At 47.5% G+C, this 21,198-nt stretch overlaps 1 long non-coding RNA gene across 9 annotated transcripts in view; it reads left to right on the top strand.

The window, feature by feature from the left end:
• The first annotated feature begins 603 nt into the window (after window positions 1–603).
• LOC128336746 (uncharacterized) overlaps window positions 604–21,198 on the top strand; it is a 30,788-nt gene continuing 10,193 nt past the window's right edge. For 4 of the 9 annotated variants that reach the window (XR_008312059.1, XR_008312061.1, XR_008312060.1 and 1 more), the window contains exons 1-3: window positions 1,611–2,948; window positions 6,556–8,781; window positions 17,204–17,307. This is a non-coding gene — a long non-coding RNA (uncharacterized LOC128336746). Of the gene's footprint in view, window positions 837–948; window positions 1,370–1,395; window positions 1,532–1,610; window positions 2,949–6,555; window positions 8,782–17,203; window positions 17,308–21,198 lie in introns of those variants that run through there. The other 5 variants (XR_008312065.1, XR_008312066.1, XR_008312062.1 and 2 more) reach the window with 5 other exon arrangements.

Below are 21,198 nucleotides of genomic sequence, written 5' to 3' on the forward strand. Positions count from 1 at the left end.
TCGGGTTGTTTTGAATAAACTAAGATCAGGATTGGGATGAAAGTTCCCAAAGCAGTTTACATAGCAAAGAAATGAAAGGGGTTTCTGTACCCACAGGACTCACAATTTAAACACACACACACACACACACACACACACACACACACACAAATGTAAACACACACACACACGCACACACACGATACTAGCAACAACCATTAGAAAATTGTTAGACTGGGCTGAACAGGGATAGATAGATAGATAGATAGATAGATAGATAGATAGATAGATAGATTACATTTATATCCTGCTCTTCCTCCAAGGAACTCATAGGTGTGTGCATGCTTATTTTTATCCTCACAACAACCCTGTGAGGTAGGTTAGGCTGAGAGATACATGACTAGCCCAAAATCACCCAGTGAGTTTCATGGTTGAATGGGGATTCAAACTCAGGTCTTCCCAATCCTGGTCCAACACTCTAACCACTACGCCAGGCTTCCCCAACCTGCGGCCCTCCAGATGTTGCTGAACTACAATTCCCACCATCCCAGTGACAATAAGTTGTAGCTGGGGGTGATGGGAATTGTAGTTCAGCAGCATCTGGAGGGCCACAGGTTGGGGAAGCCTGCACTACACTATGCTGGCTTTCCTGCTACTAAATAAAAGAGCTGCCATTTTGAAAAGTGCATCTCTGCCCAGTTCGCAGAGGGTGATTTCCAAAATGATTGCCTCAGAAGGTCTGAAGATGGTTCCCGGTCTCAAAAATGCTGAACATCTTTTTTTTTTTTTTAAGTCTCCCTTGTGCTTCGTTTTTGACTGCTAGCCCTTTTGAGGGATGCTATGCTGGGCTGAAAAGGGTTAGTTGCTCCCCCCCTGCTAAATTTGAGGAAACCCACCCCTTTATAAAGATGTATCTTTGTTCTGTTAGTAGGAGTGATTCCCAAACTGCCTGCCACAAGAGAGTCTGAAGATTGTTCTTTGTGCTAAAGGGATTCACAATCTAAAAAGAAGAAGCAAAGGAGGCACCGACAATAGTTAGAGGGATAATAGATAGGGACAGTTGCTCCCCCCCTGCTAAATATATGAGCCTCTGTCTTGTTAGCAGTGGATCTGGGTAATTTTCTGCCCCATTTTAGGCTTAAAAAATGGCGACCGGTAGTAGCTGGCTGCAAGACTGATCCTCTAGTGCTTCCAGGCTCTGTGTGAGACGATTGCTGGGGTGACAAAGCTTCTAAAATAAAAATAACCCCCTCACACAACTCACCACTACAAACTTCTAGATTGCCACTTAGCCTTAGCAAGTGGCCGGGGACTGCATAAAGGCCCGAAGTCTAGTTGCTGCTGTCCTTAACAGCAAGCAAGCAAGCAATGCCAATTGGCCAAATCTCAGGTAGTGAAAAGGTAGTTATTGGATATGATAGGATGGTGCAGTTGGAATACAGTTCAGGAGACGGGGCAATAACAGAGGCAATAACTTGGGGCAATAACAGAGCTAGTTTTGTGCACCTCCGTTCAGTGAGCAGTAAGAAATTCTTAAGGAAGCCGATGCTGGGTCAGTTCCCTTTTGAAAAAAGACTGGAAAATTGACTGTGTGTGTGTGTGTGTTTAAATGAGAACTATTTATTTACAAACACTATTTATTTACAAATATACTAGCGGGAAAACAGCTGAAGCCAAGTTCACCTTCCTGTCCTAAATAGGGGAAATAGCTGCTTCAGGGGAGATAACAGCTGAGGTGGGGGGGTGATTTTTTTTTTTTGGCGGGAAAACAGTCTGAGGTGAAAAGAGTCCTGAACAGCATCTTCAGGGGGAGATTCTGCTGAGAGGCAGTTTTTGGCAGGAAAACAGCTGAAGCCAAGCGAGTTCACCTTCCCCTCCGTGAACACTGTGGTCCCGATCAGGCGAAGATCCATTAAGGCTCTTTATTTTTAAAATGACAGAAGAGGAGCGTCTGCTCCTCAGCATGGCTCTTCAGCCTGTGATTAGCTGAAGCATGGTTGTTTGATACATAGTGGCCAACTTATTTAATTTAATTCATTAATTAATTTATTATTTTATTTTTTACATTTTATATCCCGCTCTACCGCCAAGGAGCCCAGAGCGGTGCGCTACATACTTAGGTTTCTCCTCACAACAACCCTGTGAAGTAGGTCAGGCTGAGAGAGAAGTGACTGGCCCAGAGTCACCCAGCTAGTATCATGGCTGAATGGGGATTTGAACTCGGGTCTCCCCAGTCCTAGTCCAGCACTCTAACCACTACACCACGCTACACCACGCTGGCTTATTTGACAAAATGGCTCCCGCCTTCTCGAAGCACCTGACCATTTTCAGGTTATAGGCCTGATATATGGCTGGGGGAGAGCTCATTCCTTTTCTGACAGAGCCTTTAAACCATAAAACAGCTGTTTTTCATTTTAGCTGGATATTTTATATTCTTTTAAAACCAACTGCCTTCAGGATGGGGCGAGTTACAGGTTTAGGCAGAGGAATAAAATAAAACGAGAGGGAAACATTCAACAGCTGCCGCTTTTTGCCTTCACAGAGCTGTCACGAAGACTGCACCTGTTGACCTTCCTGCTGATTTCGGTACAGAGTCAGAAACTCGGCACTTCTGTGAAAGAGATCTTCTAACGAGACGGACTACGGGGAATTTCCTTTTTCTGTATCAGCCTTAAATACTCGGCGAGTTTTTATTTGCATGTGTGTGCATGCTTGTGTTTTATGGAGGAACATTGCTAGGCCGTCCAGGCAAAACTGCCGAACGGCTGGCAATGCTCAAAGGAAAGTAGGAAATGGACAAGGCGGATGGAGTTGCTGAGGTAGGCAAGCTGGCCAGCAAGGCTGACTCTCGAGATCTCCGGGGAACCGTCTTTCTTGGAGGCTGGCCCCTGTGTGTTTTGGATTCTCCTCATAAGAGATGGCTGCTTCTGCGGTTTTTCTGGTTGGAATACAGCTGACGAAAGACACAGGTGAGGAAAATAAATGAATGGAAATAGCTAAATAAATGGGCGACAAACTGGCTAGTGGCTTCCTTTGGGAAATGCCTCCATCTCCGCTTGTTTTGGGTTCTGGGGAAATGATGCTCTCCGCACCCAGACCCAGCGTCCTATTATGGACCCAGAGTTCCTAATATAAGCAGAAAGATTGGCAAGCAAAATTCTTCTACACCTCTTCAGGAGTGGTCTGGGAACTCCAGGAATGAGCACCCATCTCCAAGCGACTGACTCGTGAAAGTGATCCTGGAGAGATTTGAATGACTTGATATTGTGGGAAATCTCTGGGTAGTGGGGAGTAGGGAAAACAAAACAAAACAAAACAAGCCTTCTGGGAACAGCATTATCACTGCCTCCATCTGCTGGGATGGCTCCTCTACTATCCTTTGACTAGTTCAGATTTTAAAAAGAGCTGCTGAAAGACCAAATATGCCTTTAAATGTTTAAATGGGTTCTTATTGTTTTTAATAGTTTGATTAAAATCACCCGGTTGGCTGAAGGGTAGGGCAAAAATGCTTAAACCCAATCAATCAATCAATCAATCAATCACATGAACATAAGAAAAGCCTTTTCTGGATTAGGCTTGATGCAGCGGCCAGCCCAGTGCATGCTAGGAAGTCTGCAATCGGGGGAAAGGGGAACAACCATCCCCTCCTGTTCCCTAGCACCAGGTGTTTACAGGCATGCCACCTCTGATCCTGGTGGAAATATACAGTTGCCAAGGCTAGTGGCTGTTGATAGCCCTATCCTCCATGAATCTGGCTAATCCCCTTTTAATAAGAATTAGTCGATCAATTAATAACATTAGGGGGTCATTCACATAACTGGATGGGGGGAAAGGCTTCCCAAACCATGCCTTCCCCCCAGATGATTGTTGGTTACTCGGTGGGAGTGTGGAACTCACTCCCACACTAACAGCCCTAATCCATGCAGGGCGGTGTAGGGCGGATTGATCTGAGGCCAGGACTCATTGTCCCAGCCTCCGTAAATACCATAATGCACTGCATGACACACGTGATGCATGGGGGGATTCCCCCAGGGAAGGGCACTCTAGGCACCTGTCTCTGTATCCACTGGGGCTAAATATAGCCCCAGTGAACATACAAGCAGTTAGCTTGGGCTGAGAGAGTGCTCACTCTCTTAACCTCAGCTAACTGGTGGGCTAAAATGCCAGGCTAGGTGGCACTGCCCCGACGCACCAGGCTGGGCACCTCTAACCTGGGTTAGGCTGCACGTGCGAACAGTCTCTAAGAGTACTTCTGTTCAGGGCTCCAGCCAATTTGGGCCAGCAGATCTTATAGTATCATTTAGGGCTTGGAGAAGGCGAGGGAGTTCCAAGAGAGGCTTTCCCCCACTCCTCCTGAAACCTTATTTATTTAATTATCGATTTTTATTTAATAGACTGATTGCCTTTTCACCATTTGGGTCTTTCAGGTAGCTTGCAAATATATCTGAGTAAATTTGATTTTAGTTTCTGCAGGGACGGGCTTTTACCTTACAATAAACCCAAAGACTTCCTCCTTTTTAGAATCATAGAGCTGGGGTGGGGGAGCGACCGTGTAGGTCAACTCCTTGACTGATAAAGGAAATGTAAAGTGAGAGCATCCACAACTGATGGATGGCCATTGGCCAAGATTCCTACATTTCAATCCTGAGAGTCATCTCATCAAGTCTCAGACATTTCTGGTCTGACGCTGACCGGGGAGGCAAGGAGGTACACTGCCGCCCCGTACCAATGATTTTAAAGACAGCACCAGGTGGGAAACGTGGTGGAGGGGGTAAATGCACCCTCTCTGATCCTTAAAGGTCTGGGGTGGACGAATGCCTAGAAGTATCCAGATCCTCTCTTACAGAAGGGGGGGTCGGCTTTGAAGGAATTGGGTGAAGTGTACCTGCCCATTCCCGAGCCAGGGTGTGTCACCCAGTAGGGTGCTGGGTAGGATTTCAGAGTTCTGACCTGCTTCTATTGGCCTGCACTGTTCTCTAAGGGTGATTAATCACCTGGTGTTCCAGTCTGCCATGCCTTGTGTAATAGTTAACAAAGTTGTGGCCCTTTTCTTCCATACTAAGTCTATGTGTTTTCTTGAGCTGGGGTCTGGGGACAATGTTTAATTTTTGTTTTAAAATGTTTTTAAATTGTTAGTTGTTGTTTTATTGTTTTTAATTTGTTTTAGCTTTTCATTGTTTTATAAGTTTGTTTTAATTGTAAACCGCCCTGAGACATTTTGGAAGGGCGGTATATAAATCAAATAAATAAATAAATAAATAAATAATAAAGGTAACCCCCCACATGCTGGACCAGCCATTTGCCAGCTCGTGTACATCCCTAGTGCTGACTGGTAGGGATGTGCGAATTGATTAGGGTACAAATCGGTTTGTACCCAAATCTAACTGATTTGGGTGATTTGGAGTCAGAACAAATTGCCCCTGTGGTCCATTGGCTAGATTTGGGTCCAAATCAAATTGCGCCAGATTCAATTCCAATCGGTTAGAGATTTGGATTCCTCCAATGAATTTCCCAAGATTCCCAGCTTTTGTTTTTTGTTTTTTAATCAAGCTAAGCTCTAGCTCTTGTAGAAGTGGAGTTGTGGAGCAAAATGTGTGGTCACTATTTTTCAAGTGTTTGGATTCTTTGGTGTATAATAACTTTCCCTTCTCATCCCCCTCCCCCTCCCCCTCCCCCTTTAGAAACAGGGGCTGTCTTTCCAAGGGGAGAATGAGAAATTCTTTCCTTCGCTTCTTTCTGGAGAGTGGATAGGGAAAGGTCATCTCTGCTACTGCCCCAGCAGCAGCAACCACTTCATGTCTCTGTCTCCCAGAAGCACTTTCCCCCTGGACTTCCGGGCAGAAGTCCAGGGCCTCCATGCCACTTGCCCCCGACCCAATCCTCTTTAGTCTGTCCCAGGTGGTGTGGTCGCTGTGCCACACCACCGTGCTTGGCAGCCGAGCATGGCCTTTGATTTAGAGACAGAGGGGGGAGTGGGGGAAATAAATATGTGGGATGGGATTATGTTGAGTTGCGTTTTGAAATGTTTCTGCTACTGTATTATTGCACAAATATACCTATTTTATATTCTTGTGAGCCAGTTGCTCTTTGTGCCCTCAAGAACTCTTGTATTTAAAATACTGCATGTGTCATGGGGTGTGTGTGTGGGGAGGGGGCATGGTGCTTAACTTACAGTGGGGTGAGGCTTCAAAGGCCTTTAGGTCCAGGCTCCAAAATTACCTAGGTGCACCTCTGCTTTCTCCTCCCCTAAAAGTGCTGTACTGAGGACAAAAGTGATGGTTTAGCCCCCCAAACAAATTGCACTTCTCTCCTCCAGTTTCTCTTTGGGGAGGAGTCAGACATAATTATTCTTGGGAGGACATTCTTGAGTTTGTTTATTAAAGGGAGGACTGTGGTCTTTTAAGTACCCAACATCACACCAGCGTCAGAGCAAAATGCCTGATCTCTGAACATCCTGTGATGTGCATCTGTTTCTTCGAGGTTTAGTCTCCGTGTTGTAGTCCCCCCCCCCAATAATTCTGCTCTGTAGTCTATTCAAACCATCCCTTTGACTAACACCCGCTTTCTACTTTTTAGTGGCTTGTGATTTATCAGCCCACCATGCTCATGCGCGGGACTGGAGAAGAGAGAACTGCCTCGTTTCTTTCACAGTCAGCTCCTGTGATGTTCCTGGGTGTGCCTAAGAGAGATGATGGATGGCCACCATGTTGGGGGCAGATGGAGTGTGCCTGGGGTTCACCAAGAGCACTGAGCTGTCCAATCTGCTGACGGATGAAGCGTGTCCAGCCCATGAGGGATGACACCTCCAGCGGCCTAGCCTCCCCCACGTCTCCCCTCCTACCCTGCGGCTGTCACGCTGGGGCGGCGAAGGTGATGGAGCGTGTCCGCTGTGCGAAGGACGTCATTGCCTTGTGCTGTGCGGGAGCTTTTGCTGATGGGCCATCTTTCTTCCACCCCCGGCATCTTTTCCACTCCCTGGGCCAGATCCACACTGGATGTAAACCACCAATGCGCATTCCGATTGATTCAAGTCGAGCCACAACAGTCTGCAGGGAAGGTTTAGTTCACCCCCTGTGTTTTCTTTCTGTCTGTACAAATGCGATATAGCCAAGCTGACCTCCTCCACGAGTGCTTCAGAGCCATCAGCTGTGTTGAATCACCCTGCAATATAGGCAGCATGGTCCTGCTCAAAAACCTAGCTGTTTTAATGCCGTAAAGTGCTTCTTTGGTACAGGATAGGAACACAGGAAGCTGCCTTCTACTGCCGAATCAGACTATTGGTCCATCTAGCTCAGTATTGTCTACCCAGACTGGCAGCAGCTTCTCCAAAATTACAGGCAGGAGTTTCTCTCAGAAGAGATGCCAGGGAGGGAATTTGGAACCTTCTACATGCAAGCATGCAGATGCTCTTCCCAGGGTGGCCCCATCCCCTAAGGAGAATAGTCTCCCATTCAAAAGCAGACCAGGGTAGACTCTTCTTAGCAAAGGGGACAATTCATGCATGCTACCACAAGACCTATTGTTAGTTAACTCTGAAGTCATTCTCAGTACCTGTTAACTGGGCAAAGAGGCACCTTTTTAAAGTGGTGGTTAGCTTTATTGAGCGGAGGAGAGCAATAAAGCCCTCTCCACCCCCAGCACAGTACCCATCCTGTGACTGTTGCTGGTGTCTATCTTATGTTTCTTTTTTAGATTGTGAACCCTTTGGGGACAGGGCTCCATCTTATTTTATTTTATTATTTATTATTTCTCTAAGTAAGTCGCCTTGGAAACTTTTGTTGAAAAGTGGTATATAATTATTTGTTGTAGTTCCTTTGTACCAGTAGGAAAGCTGTAGCTCACTCAAGTACAGCTGCTCGAGAGAAGTGCTGGGATCACTCCTGATCCCAGAGCTCCTCTGCCAGCTAGCCTGGGTTTGAAACCTCAGCTAAAAGTGAAGTAGGAGGAAGTGTCCCCTCTAACAGGGATTCCCAGATGTTGTTGACTACAACTCCCAGAATCCCCAGCTACAATGGGTTTTGCATTGGGATGCTGGAAGCTGTAGTCAACAACATCTGGGAATCCCTGTTAGAGGGAAAATTGGTAGGAGGACATGCACACACTTCCTACCTCACTGCCTTGTTGGTGGAAACTCAGGCTGCCAGCAGCCCGAGCTTCCATGGACCTGGGGGGAAGGACGGGAAGATATCGTAATGCACCATGCAAGCAGTTTGGTGCATTCTGGGATATCTGGTGGCTGGGCGACCTTCCCCACCACCTCCGGATCACTGCACCACTTACCACAGCGCCTGTCACTGGGCATGCAGCATGAGCAAGCCCGGGAGTGGAAGGGCCGGGGTTATGTGGGGGAAGGAAGGTAGATTCCTGCCTCCCCTCCATTGCCCTCCTCAGCCTCAGCAGTCAGCCTCAGAACAACCTCTCTGTCTTGGTGATGGACAGGTTTTCCCTCGATCTGAGCACAGGCTGTGTGTTATCAGCAAACACCTCCAGCCAACATCTGGAACAGCAGGTTCAACACAGTGCAATATCTGGGACTTAAGTACTACTTATACATAAGGTTTAAAAAGCGTCCCTTCAACTTTTTTTTTTTGCCTTTTTTGCATATATTATGAAGGGGTTTAATGGGTGATTTTTCTGTTATAGGAACCGAGGAAGCTGCCCCACACTGAGTCAGGCCATTGCTCCATCCAGCCCAGCACTGCCCCCCAAGGTCCCTGGCAGGAGCCTCTCCGCCCCCAGCCTCACCTGGAGATGCCCAAGAAGGAACTGATCTTATTTTGATTCAGCTAGCTGTTTCAAGAGGTAAGGAGCTGAGGAATCAGGCCTCTGAAGCCCCATGACTTGACCCCTGGAATGGTGTTTGGACTCTTCTGGCTTCTGAGCATTCACTAGAGACCATCTCCAGTTGTCAAGGCTCACGCCACCATAAGGGCCACACCAGCTTTTTTTTTAAAGTTAAGAATTGCAAAATGATTCATCCTGTACACATTATGTCGTTCTGTGGCTGCACAGTTGAGGTGCAGGGTCACAGATTACACCTTTGTACATTTGCAAATGGATCAATGCAAAAAGGCTGACTCTTTTAAGGTGTATAAGACTCTTAAAAAAAAAAAATAACAATGGAGCGTCACAGGCCCAAATCTACCAGCAGGGGGTGCACTGGAGAGCATGGTGGGAAGGAGCCAATCAAGTGGCCAGGACGGATCAAGGAAAAGGAGCAAGACGAGTGGTGTGAATGGAATTTTAAATTTTGACATGTTGACGTATCACAAGTAGAAGCCAGTCCCCCAACATCTGGCCTGGGATGTTGCGTATTGCCTAAGAGCAACTCCAGATGTTCCAGGGACCTTTTATTCATTATTTTGTTTCTTTCTTTTGTACTTCCCCCCTCGGTTCCTCTCCCAGCCACTATTGGCTCACTAAATCAAGGGTGACAGGCTTTAAAACTGGCTAGGGGGAGAAAACACACGGTTCAATGGCTAGATGAAATGAATTCTCTGGAATCAAGCAAGCAGATGTGTGTTTCGGCGAATGAGGTGAGAGAGAAACAGCAGGGCGCATATTAACAATGAGCAAGCCAAAGGCTGATCAGTAGTGTGCAGAAAGGAACAAGCCAAGATCGCAATACTCATAAGGAGTGGTGGAGGGAAAATGCTAGGGGTTTAAAAAATTATGCGTGGTGTGGAGAGAGTGGCCAGAGAGACATTTTTCTCCCTCTAGAACCAGGGATCATCCCATGAAATGGATTGCTAGGAAACTGAGGACCAGCAAAGGGAACAACTTTTTGACACAGTGTATAATTAACCTATGGACTTCCCTGCCACGGGATGTGGTGGTAGCCACCAGCTTGGATGGCTTTAAAAGGAGCTTAGACTAATTCATAGAGGACAGGTCTATTAATGGCTACTAGTTTTGATGGCTATAGGCTCAGAGGCATACCAGGTGAGGGGAGCAACAGCAAGAGAGTGGGCATGCCTTCATTTCCTCCTTGTGGGCTTCCCGGAGGCATCTGGTGGAGGGCACTGTGGCAAACAGCCCTACTGGGTCAGGTCCAAGGCCAGCATCTTGTTCTTACAAGGCTGGGTTTTGGCATGGCAAGAGATATGGTGACCAAACCAATTCTTCATTGGGTTTAGTGTGTGCTCCTCCCACTATTTCTTAGATTTGGCTCAGAGGAGAGAAAGAGACCTTAAAACAAAGGAGGAGATTTTGCCTGTGGGTAAAATTTATCCCAAAAGGAGAGGGGTGGGGGGAGGCATTGCCCAAACTGAGCTAAAAGGGCTGTGATTGGCTTAAAAAACCCCAAAACTATAATAAAACCCCTGTTTTGGGGGATATTTTTGTTGTTCTCTTTTGGTGAAAGCAACTAGGTTCTACTTTTAATGGACCAAAGTATATCAGTGAAATCCAGTGCAAAGTTCCAGCTTTCAAAGAATTCTCCATCTGCATTAGATTATGAACTAGCGCCGTCCTTGTACACTCAAAAACCATATATTTATGGCGACGGTGGGATAGGCTAGTAGTGATGATCCAGTCCTGAGAACCGGTAGTAAAAGCTGTGAATACTAGGGTCATAGCAAGCTTGGAGTGGGCCTGGGACAAAAAGGGAAGGTGGGCCCTTTCCCCTGCCCCTCCTGCCCCCACCTTCTTTTGGGGGGAGGAGAGCTGGTCTTGTGGTAGCGAGTATGAACTGCCCCCTTTGCTAAGCAGAGTCTGCCTTGGTATGCATTTCCGTGGGTGGCTGCATGTGAGTACTGTAAGATATTCTCCTTAGGAGATGCAGCCATAGCTCAGAGGCAGAGCAGAAGGTCCCAGGTTCAATCCCTGGCAGCATCTCCAGGTAGGACTGGGACAGACTCCTAGCTGAAACCTTGGAGAGCTGCTGCCAGTCAGTGTCCAGGCCTGCTCAACTTCAGCCCTCCTGCAGATGTTGGCCTACAACTCCCATAATCCCTGCTATTGGCCACTGTGGCTGGGGATTATGGTAGTTGTAGTCCAGAAACAGCTGGGGGGGCCAAAGTTGAGCAGGCCTGGAATACTGAGCTAGCTGGACCAAGGGTCTGACTCGGTAGAAGGCAGCTTCCTATGTTCCTATGAGAGCAAAGAGCAAGCAATCGGCCAGCTGATGGACCCCCTCTTCCTCCGGGCCCCAGGGACAGTGGGTTACGTGGACGAAGGGGCTGTGCCAGAGGCGTCACCACCTCCCCCTCTCCATTTCTCTTCGCCTGTGCTGTGTTATTGTGCACATTGCTTCATTTCTGTCCCTTGGAGGGAAAGTATGAGCAGTTTTGTTTGCCTTGGTTCTGGGCAAGCACAAAGACTTTGCTCCTGCTGAGGATGGTACTGCCAGAGGCTTGCTGTTGGCTCTCTCTTAGCACAACACACCCCTTCCCTGGGCGAAGACAGAGCCCATAGGACACCGAAGCAAAGCTTTTTCACCAGCGCCTCCAACTGTGCCCATTTTCTTTCCTCTGGCTGCCATTGTGTACTGAATTTGTAGTTGACACCACCAACCAGTCTGATGCCAAGAATTCTCCCTTGCGGATCTCCATGTCAAATATGGGCCTGGAAACATATCAAAAGTGAATGAGGATTGCACAGTATAGATGCTATAGGCCTCCATCTGCAACAGAGGTTTCCTGGCATTTTTCAAAGGCAGGCTTGTGTTTTGCTCATTATAGAGATCTAATGACTTGGAGTCTGCACTTTTGGGGACTGGATGGGACCCAGGCTTGGTAAATTTGACAAGATCTGCCTTCTCTGGGATAGGGCAAAGCGAATGCACCAACTAAACTAGCCAAAAGCACTTCTGTCCATGGCTACTCTGTCCAGGAGCATAATCTATATATTTAATTCTCCTGGGTGCGCCTTGGAATGTGCGTCACAGCGCCCAGCTGATTGGCTGGGTGGTGGAGGCACCTGCTTGGCTGAGGCACACCCAGGAGGATTGTTCACCGCCGTCGCGGCCCGGCCATGGAGGCCAGGGGTGGCAAGGCCCAGGAGGGGAAAAATAAAGTGGGGGGCAGAAGTGGCAGTGGGGAGGAGAGGCGGATGGGCCCGGCACCAGTCGGCCGTGGTCAGGAAGTGGAGACTGGGGCAGAAGGTAGGCAGGGGGAAGAGGTAACCGCCGGCCCCAAGGCACAGATGTTCTGTGCGGGGTTGGCTAGCCTTGGGAAATTCTGATGAACCAAATCTGTCCTTTAGTTCACTAAGAAGTGGGAGGGCAAAGTTTTAGGTGGCGAGGAGTCTTAAGTGGGGTCGTAGTAGTAATAGCAGTCACAGTAAGTTGTGGGGTGGGGGGGGGGCAGAAGATCATTGCAGAGCATCCAGAAAAGAATTAACAGGTAACCAATTATTTACAGTTATTTAATTGTACAGCTAATAACGTTTCATTGAGAAATGAGGGCCTAATGCATCTCCGTTATCCCAGGGTCTTTGCACGGATTGACTAGAACATTGCTAGGTGGAAGTAAATCAACTTCTTAGTGAGCTATATCCTCTTCTAACTCAAGTAAAAGGACTAGAAACTTACTTTGAAAAAAATGAAAGCTGGACATTCAGTGGGGAGGAGCTGGAACATCTCTGAGAGGGTCAGGCCCTGGTAGACCCCTAGTAGCCCCCCACGTCACCCAAGTCTCTTAGCTCAGAACAGATTGATAAGATACATTGTTTGGTCAGTCACCTTTTTTGTATTTTCCCCGGTCATCTTCTCGGGCCATAAATTCCAAGGACTGTCGTTGAGTTTGGACATTTTCTCAAAATCCCATTATTAACATTCTGGAAGATCCTATAAACTCCCATCTGGAAAAACAGGGGGGAGGGAAAAGATATTTTCAACTGTGCCATAAAGTACACGGTGCATTGCTTTTAAATGGATGTGGCGATGTGTAAAACACGGAAGGGGGAGCTGAGCCAGTTTTAACAGCATTTAAAATAGGTGGTCGTGATGTAATTGGAATTTTAGGATCTGGTTATGTCCCATATATTTTGAACCTCAGGGAAGGAGGGCTGGGCCAGTGTTGTACTAAATGCCTTTTAGACCTTGTCATCGTTATTTTAAAAGCAGGGGAGGGGGGTGGCTCCTTCTGTGAAATATAACTGGAGGGAAATCTATATTTTTACATCTGAACCTGGTGGTCTCCAAAGAGGTGGGATTTATGTGGCCTTCAGCTTTTGGTGCATGCATGGTGCAAAGGATCGATGCAATAATAAATTAATTCTGGCACAGACCGCCATGCCTAGATCTTTCTGGGTTTCAGTGGCTGTTCTTTTCCATTTGCAAGGAAGAGATGGCACAGATGTTGGAAGACAGTGATCGATCTTATGCTCTCTTTTGCCAACTCCTGATGAGGTCAGCTCCGGATGTTGCTCTTATCAGGAGGAGAATCGGCACTTGTACAACATTACAAATCAAAAACAATTCTGGTGCATCAAGGAGTTTGGAGGAACTTCATATATACTCTAGAGCAAAGAGGCACCTTTTAAAATGGCGATTCTCTTCCATTTAGCAGGGCGAGAGCAACTGTCCTTATTCAACCCCAGCACAGCATCCCTCCAGTGATTATTGCTGGTGTTTACCTTGTGTTTTGAATAGTAGCCCTTTAGGGACAGGGAAGCCTCTAGTTTATTTCTTATTTATTTTTCTGTATAGACCACTTCGAGAGCTTTGGTTGAAAAGGAGTATATGGACATCCGTAGTCATAGTCTAACTTTGTGTGCTATTTCATTGGAAGCTGCCTTAGATCAAGCCAGACCTTTGGTCCACTTGGCTCAGTATAGTATATGCAGACAGGCAGCAGCTTTGCTCCCCACTGTGAGAGAGTAAGGATCCACCTTCCATGGCTTGAGACTGAAAAGGACATTTTTTCCCCTTTCCCCATGGAGTCCCAGGAATGGTGCAGGTGTTCCTGGGATTTGTAGTCTTTTCTAAGGCAGCAGCTAAAGCTTTGGCCTGATTTCCTTGGTTTGGACTGCATTTCATCCCACCCATCCCCGCCCCAAGAGTGCTTTGCTTTGGGCTGGAGGAGGTCAAAGAAAGCCAGACCGGCAGATGTTTTACCACTGAGCTGTGGTCCCATCTCCTAAGGGGAATATCCTGCAGCAGATAGTGCTCACATGTAGTCACCCATCCAAATACAAACCAAGGCAAACCCTGCTTCACAAAGGGGACAACTGAGGCTTGCCACTGCAAAACTGGCTCCCCACCCTAGCCCTCTGTGGCGTCCTCTGGCTAGCACAGCGCACAACTCCCCCCCCGACACACACACACTGGGAGGCACATGAGGGGAGGCAGCATTTGGCACCCTGCCTAAGGCAATGCAAGGTCTTGGGCCACCACTCACCCATGTTTATGATAAACAGAAACATCTCACTAATACAACAGTCAGTCAGTTTTCCCATAAAGGAATGATCAAGTGGGCTGGGCACAGTTATCTAGATGAGTTACCATTTTTGGTAACAAGGCTGCTCAGGGTTTCGGGGGTGGGGTGGGGTTGGCATCAGCAAACTGCCCACCATGGGACCCTTCGTCTCTGGGTGGGCGCTGAGGGAGTTACTCTGTTACCACATCATGAAGGCTGTAGGCACAGAGGTGGTCTCAGGGATCAACGGTGGGCCCTTCTGACATCCCCGACCCTCAGTAGCTGCCCAATGATACCAGCCCTGACACCAGTCCTTTCCTGTAACATACAAAGCAGCAGGGAACTGGTTTTCTCTGAAAGCTGTGGCACTGCGGCACTTAAAACCATTAGCCATTTAGGAAAAAATTAGGTCATGGATTAACCGGAAACAGCGGCAGCAAGAACAGTAGACAGAATGAAGGAATGCATTATTAAAAGTGCTCTTTTCTTGCCATCTTCCATTTGTCTTGGACCTCACAATGGATTATTACTATTAATTCACCCCTGTACGTGCTGTGCTTCTGGTAGGCCGGAGCCATTTATTTCTCACTGCGTGGGTTCTTGAAAGGAAAAAACTGGCCAGTGTTTATTTTGACAACAGAAAGCTCTGCTCCGTGGAGTTTCTGGATAATGTGATTTGTCCAAGATGAAGGAATAAATGGTTTATTTTAATCCCTTGTATACATGGCCTGCTGTATAAATACAGAATGTACTCGAACAAAGGCTTTGTGGCATATAACTCTATTAGGGACAATGTTTGTACCAGCCAAGGGTCTTCAAAGGAGGATGGGAAATTTCACACATTGAACCATCTCACTGGATTGGCCTTTGGCTTATCCTAAGCGTATCTCAGTCCAGGACTTCTCACTGTCTTCAACTACAAAACAAAGCAGGGCTCCTGGATTTGGGACCACAAACCCTCCCATTTTTCTCTGATGTACATAGGCACACTCTTTTGTGGTTTTGAATACTCTGTTCTCACCAAGAGTGACTCTAGAACACCCTAGTCTGGAGGAGTAAAGGGGTAGCCAAGAATATTATTGGGAAGCAAGGATTTTGCTATGCATGGCATAATTATAGGGGTAAGGCCGCACTGACTTCTGCAGCTTGTTCTGGGGTTGAGGAGTGAGTGATTGAGGCTTCTTAAGACAAAAGCGACTTTGGGGATTAGTCAGATCTTCCCGTCTAATTTCCAGGCTAGTTTTCTCTTCCTCTCCAAGACCATGGGGCAGGAAAAATTGGGTTGGGGAGAGGAGTCACTATCAGGCCAGCTGCAATCTGCAGGGGAGATGACCCCAGCACCTGCCTGCACACAGACAGGGTCTCACCCAGCCCAGTTCCTGGCCAGGAAGGAAGCTAAAAGGTTGGCCTGGCTCCTGGGAGGCTGGAGGAGCCTCCGACTGACCTGGCTTCCACTGCTTGTTCTGGGGCAGTGTTTCTCAACCTTTTTGGAGTCATGCACTGGTACATTATTCGTGCGCAGTTTACCAGACCAGCAGTTAGTAAGGGGGTCACCCCCTTTGCCCCCCCATCCCCAGGCACCCCCCAAAAAAAACCAATTCCGAGCAGTTCTCTGGAGCTCATTTCCAAGCAGCCCTCACTGCTGGATAATGTTCATTTCGAGGAAGCAAAATAAACATTATCCAGCAGCGAGGGTTGCCTAGGAATAAGCTCCGGAGAGCTCCTGCTGGCCCCCGTCAGCCCAAAAATGTTTTTTTGGGGGGTGGGTGATTTTTATTAGTGATGCCTCACGGACCGGTACCCAACACCTTGCAGACTGGCATCGGTCTGCGGACCGGTGGTTGAGAAACACTGTTCTGGGATTGAGTGAGTGAGTGAGTGCACAAGGGTTCTTTAAACAATGGAGGCCTTTTAAAATAATTAATTCAAGCGATAGGACCATACTATACTATCACTGTATTGTCTGACACTTTGGTGTAACATTCCAGTCTGCGGGGTGGGGGAGTGAAAGGGGGGAGTGGGAAAATATTGGTGGGTGGGGAGTATCTGCTCCCCCTTGGAGTCGTCCCTAGTTCTCACTGTCTGAGGCTGGGGTCACCACCAACCCTTCAGAATTGGCTTGGAGTCTCTAGGTGACTCTTGAAAGCAGTCTGGGAGATTTCAATAGTTTGGGACTGTGAAAAGATTAGAAAAATACCAGGGATGGCTTTAGTCAGGCTTTGCCACCCTGTCTGAAGCCTACTGTATATGAGTAGCAGAATAGGGGTGGTGACAGAATCCTGAGGGAGTCAAGTGGTCTGTTCCCTGCTAACTGTGCAAAGAGGCACCTTTTTAAAATGGTGATTCTCTTCATTTAGCAGGAGGAGAGCAACTGGCCCTCTCCATCCCCAGCACAGCATCCCTCCGGTGGCTGTTGCTGATGTCCAGCTTATGTTTCTTTTTTTAGATTGTGAGCCTTTTGCAGACAGTGAGCCATTCTATTCATTCATTCATTCATTCATTCATAGCTATGTATACTGCTTTGGAAACATTTTTTTGAAAAGCAGAATATACATATTTGTCTTATTCATATTGCCTCAGGTGGGGAGAGTCCATCTTAGAATGCTCCCCCATTTGCAAAACTACTTGCAAATAAAAATAAAAAGCCCTGTCAGGCTGGGCAGAAAGTTTGTAGCTCAGTCGGGGGCAGTGGTGGGGGTGTCGGTGGGGTGCTGGTGGCAGGGAATAATCTGGCTTGATCCTCTTAGCTTGCCTCCGTCCCCAACAATGCCTCTGAACATGGAGGTTTCTATTTAGCTACCCTTTGTAACAGCAACTAATGGGTCTATCCTCCCCTAATGTGTCTAATAATCCTTTGTTTTTAGAAGCAACTCCCATGAATGGTCTACAACATCTTGCAACAATTAATTCCACAACAGAAGTATGCCTTGCATGGAGAAATACTTCCTTACATCCACCCTGGAACATGGTATTACTCTCTAGTATTAATGCATGGGAAGCTTAAAAAAAAACCAAAAAACCAATGCCTGGCACTATAAGAAACAAATTAAAGTTATATAAATTATGCAGATTAATAAAATGTGCTTAGTTTGCTTCACCTACTCTGTTCTACTAGTCATGCAGAGAGACAGAGCTGAGAAGAGCACTGAAGTTTTAAGTCCTTGACTGTGGATATGCTGCTTAGCTCCCTTGACCCTTTGCCATCTAAAATGTCACTTGCCATTGCCCATATGCTATCTTTAGATCCATAGGGACTAGGGACTACATTTTTAAAAATGAAAATTGAGGTTCTGAGCAAGCGGCCATCCACACTTCCATGGTGAAATCTGAATTGCTTCCTTTACTATAATCTTTGCTCACTTGTGTGCATTCTGAGTTACAGAAGTAAGGGAGGGTTGTAATAAGGGAAGTGATTGGGGTTTTCTAGAAAGCAGGACAGAATTAGGCAACTTTGCACTACAGAGACAGAGGGGGCCCCCAACTCCCTTGCCATTGATCACAAGGAATGAAAGTCAGGAGGTGAGGCTTGTGCCCCATCCTGGTTTCCTGTGAGGTGAAGCAAGTTTGCAGAACCTCGGAGAGCTCCGAGAGAGAGCATGTTAATCCAACAGAGTCCCAGCTCCAACTGAGCCCTTTTATGTCTCTTGGCCTTGATTATCGCCCTCCGGCTCCACCCCTCGGCTGCATAATATAGATCCTTAAAGGGGCAGCCCACAGACTGGAGCCAAACACTTTGCCATGTCTCACCTGATATGTTCCTTGTGTCAGTGATCAGGTAGTGAAGAGCAAAAAGGTTTCTGGCATAGGAACGTAGGGAGCTGCCTTATACCAAGTCAGACCATCGGTGCATCTGGCTCAGTATGGTCTACACTGACCGGCAACAGCTCTCCAAAGTTTCAGGCAGGAGTCTCGTCCAGTCCTATCTGGAAATGCTGCCAGGGATTGAACCTGGGACTTTCTGCATGCAAAGCAGATATTCTACCACTGAACTATTGCCCCATTCTAGCCCAGCCCTTTGGGTGAGTCTGGCTCAGGGGAGGGGTCATTTCTTGGCCTCTAGATTTGGGGTGTTGGGGCTCCTCATTGCCCTATTCATCCTCGATTGGGGCTTGCATCCTGGACCTGAGCCACTGGGGCTGGTGCTGAGGATTTGGTTTCACAGAGGGCCCCCTAGCTCTTTTCTGCACAATTTGAGCACTTTAAAAAAAATTGCACAAGTCCTCAGTCCTAGCGCAGGCCTAGTGATGCTTTGGTCACCTGGAATAATCAGGTGATCAGAGTCAGCATTGTGAAGCATACCTCCTTTCACTGTAGTCGAAATCAATCCGTCGAGATGAGTGCCAAGAAGACACAGCAGATGAGGCAGGACTGTATCGTGGGTAGAGGGAAATCATGTCCCACACTGTCCTACCTGGATCGCAGCTAGCACACCATCACTGCTCCTCCTCCTCCCTTGATTTTTGCACAATTGTTTATCGGAAGCGTGCAAGGGGCTTGGCGCCTGACTGGACGCTGCTTCTACCCAGCTGTTGGTTGTGAGGACAAGCCTACTGACCACTTGTTCAGCTCCTTGGTGCATTGTCTTCACTGCCCGGCCATCGTATGTCCACCAAGATGCAGCTTCTCTCACAAGAAAGGGACTGAGAGCAGGAAGAGGTTGCAAAATGGAGAACCAAGTGCCAGCCAGTTGCAAGCCGGAGAACCAGGAACCAGAGCTGAGCCATGAGATGGTGCCAGCCAGGAGAGTTGAGGTCCTATACCATTGCTTTCTTTGACCTCATTCACACCATCATCATAGCCCTGGGGAAACAAGCAAAGAAGGGAACCAACAGGTTTCGCCAGATGGCTGACCCCTCTAACCCCAACCATTCACCACCTTTAAGCCTTCCTTAAAAAAACAAGGAGCTGGCCAGCCAATCAGTTTATGGCTTCCTCTTGTTCAACCATGTTCTTTGGCAGGAAGCCTCTTGCTTGGCCAAGCTTCTCTATTTTGGCTGGACTAAGGGCAGTGTAGTGCTTTTATAAGCACCTATAAAATGGCCTGTAGAATGTAGATTATTCATAGGGGTGGTGCAATTTTTTTTAAATGAAAACTTTTTTTTAAAATTTCCAAACTCCTTGACCTTACAGCTGTGAGGGTTTTATTTAAAAAAACACCACCACAACCCCCCCCCCCAGTCTGTGTTGACAGCTTAACTGGTGGCTGGTCCATGTAACGGATAATAGCCACAACTGTCTTCCATTTCCCTCAAGGTAAATGGCACAGCAACAGGAGGAGTGATTCAGTGAGACTGTTTAGGTTAATGTCCATCTAGTCAGTTAAAGACATTGCAAGCTCCAGAATTTCACATAATTCTTCAACACATATAATTACTGATGCTTGGCCATACTCCATGGGTTTCTGGGGACACTACCAAATCTATCAACTGAGAGCCAAGCAATAGGAAAACAGATCAAAATGGGACATTTACTTACATAGGAAGCTGTCATATACTGAGTCAGACCATAGGTCTATCTCGCTCAGTATTGTCTACACAGACTGGCAGCGGCCTCTCCAAGGTTGCAGGCAGGAATCTCTCTCAGCCCTGTCTTGGAGATGCTGCCAGGGAGGGAACTTGGAATCTAGATGCTCTTCCCAGTGCGGCTCCATCCCTTAAGGGGAATATCTTACAGTGCTCACACTTCTAGTCTCCCTTTCACATGCAACCAGGGTGGACCCTGCTTAGCTAAGGGGACAAGTCATGCTTGCTACCAGAAGACCAGCTCACTTGTTCTACCTTTAGGCCCTCTGAATACTCATCTTGCCTGATGAAGAGTTCATCAGCAAAGTTCAGAAGCTTCCAATGTCTTTAAACAAGGGGTAGGGGGTTCAATGTTTTGCAGCGCCTGAGACAAGAAGGCTGTTCTCATGTGCAGCTTAACCCAAGGTAGGGAAGCCCAGCCTCGCTTAGGCTGTGAGTGAGAAGCACCAGCATTGGGCCTGATCCCGGTGGGGCAGTGCGGCCTCGCCCACTTTTCAGCCCAGCTGTTAGCCGAGGTTAAGGGAGTGGTTTTTGTAAACCGCCCAGAGAACTTGTGTTTTGGGTGGTATAAAAATGCATAATAAATAAATAAATAAATAAATGCTGTCAGACTCTATGCCAGGGTTACTCAACTTGGCCCTCCTGCAGAGGTTAGCCTATAATTCCCACAATCCCTGGCTATTGGCCACTTGAGTTGTAGTCCAAAAACAGCTTGGGGCGAGGGGGTTTCTAAGTTGAGCAGGGCTGCTCTATGCCCATGGCTGGGGGTGAGGAAGAGAACCCTTTCAGAACTGACCTTTGCAAGCTTTGAAAGTAGCACAGGTGTAAGGTTTGCCAGCAGCCTCTTCTCTCCTTTGTCCTCCTTGCAGACTTTGCCAAAAGTGTGAGGAGCTCAGGGCAGTCTTCTCTTGGCTTCTTGTGTTCTTTGCCAAGCTTGCAAAGGTCATATTGGTCCAGCAGAGCTGCTCCGATAGTGGCAATGGGGTGTGTGTGTCTCATCGCCCTGCTGGCACCGGCACGCCTTCGCCCCATGAAAGGACTGCCTCTGCATTAAACTGCATCTAAGCATCAAAACGCAGCCGCGAAATGGACACAGGGTAATAATTAGGCCACATAAAAATAACCAAAGGCGGCAGTGGAACATTTTCATTCATGCCACCCAGAAGCAAAGGACATTTAACTGAAGGTTGTTAGGAACCTTGCGCATCAAACTCTAATTCCCTGAGCTAACAGGACACTGGTGGGGTGAAGCAACTGCAAGCAGAAGAAACTGTAACCCCAGAGACCCAAATCCTCCTGGTCCTAAATCATGTGACCGGGGGTGGGTGGGATGACAC

This window comes from Hemicordylus capensis, chromosome 13, assembly GCF_027244095.1.
Source record: "Hemicordylus capensis ecotype Gifberg chromosome 13, rHemCap1.1.pri, whole genome shotgun sequence".
In the NCBI taxonomy this organism is placed as follows: domain Eukaryota; kingdom Metazoa; phylum Chordata; class Lepidosauria; order Squamata; family Cordylidae; genus Hemicordylus; species Hemicordylus capensis.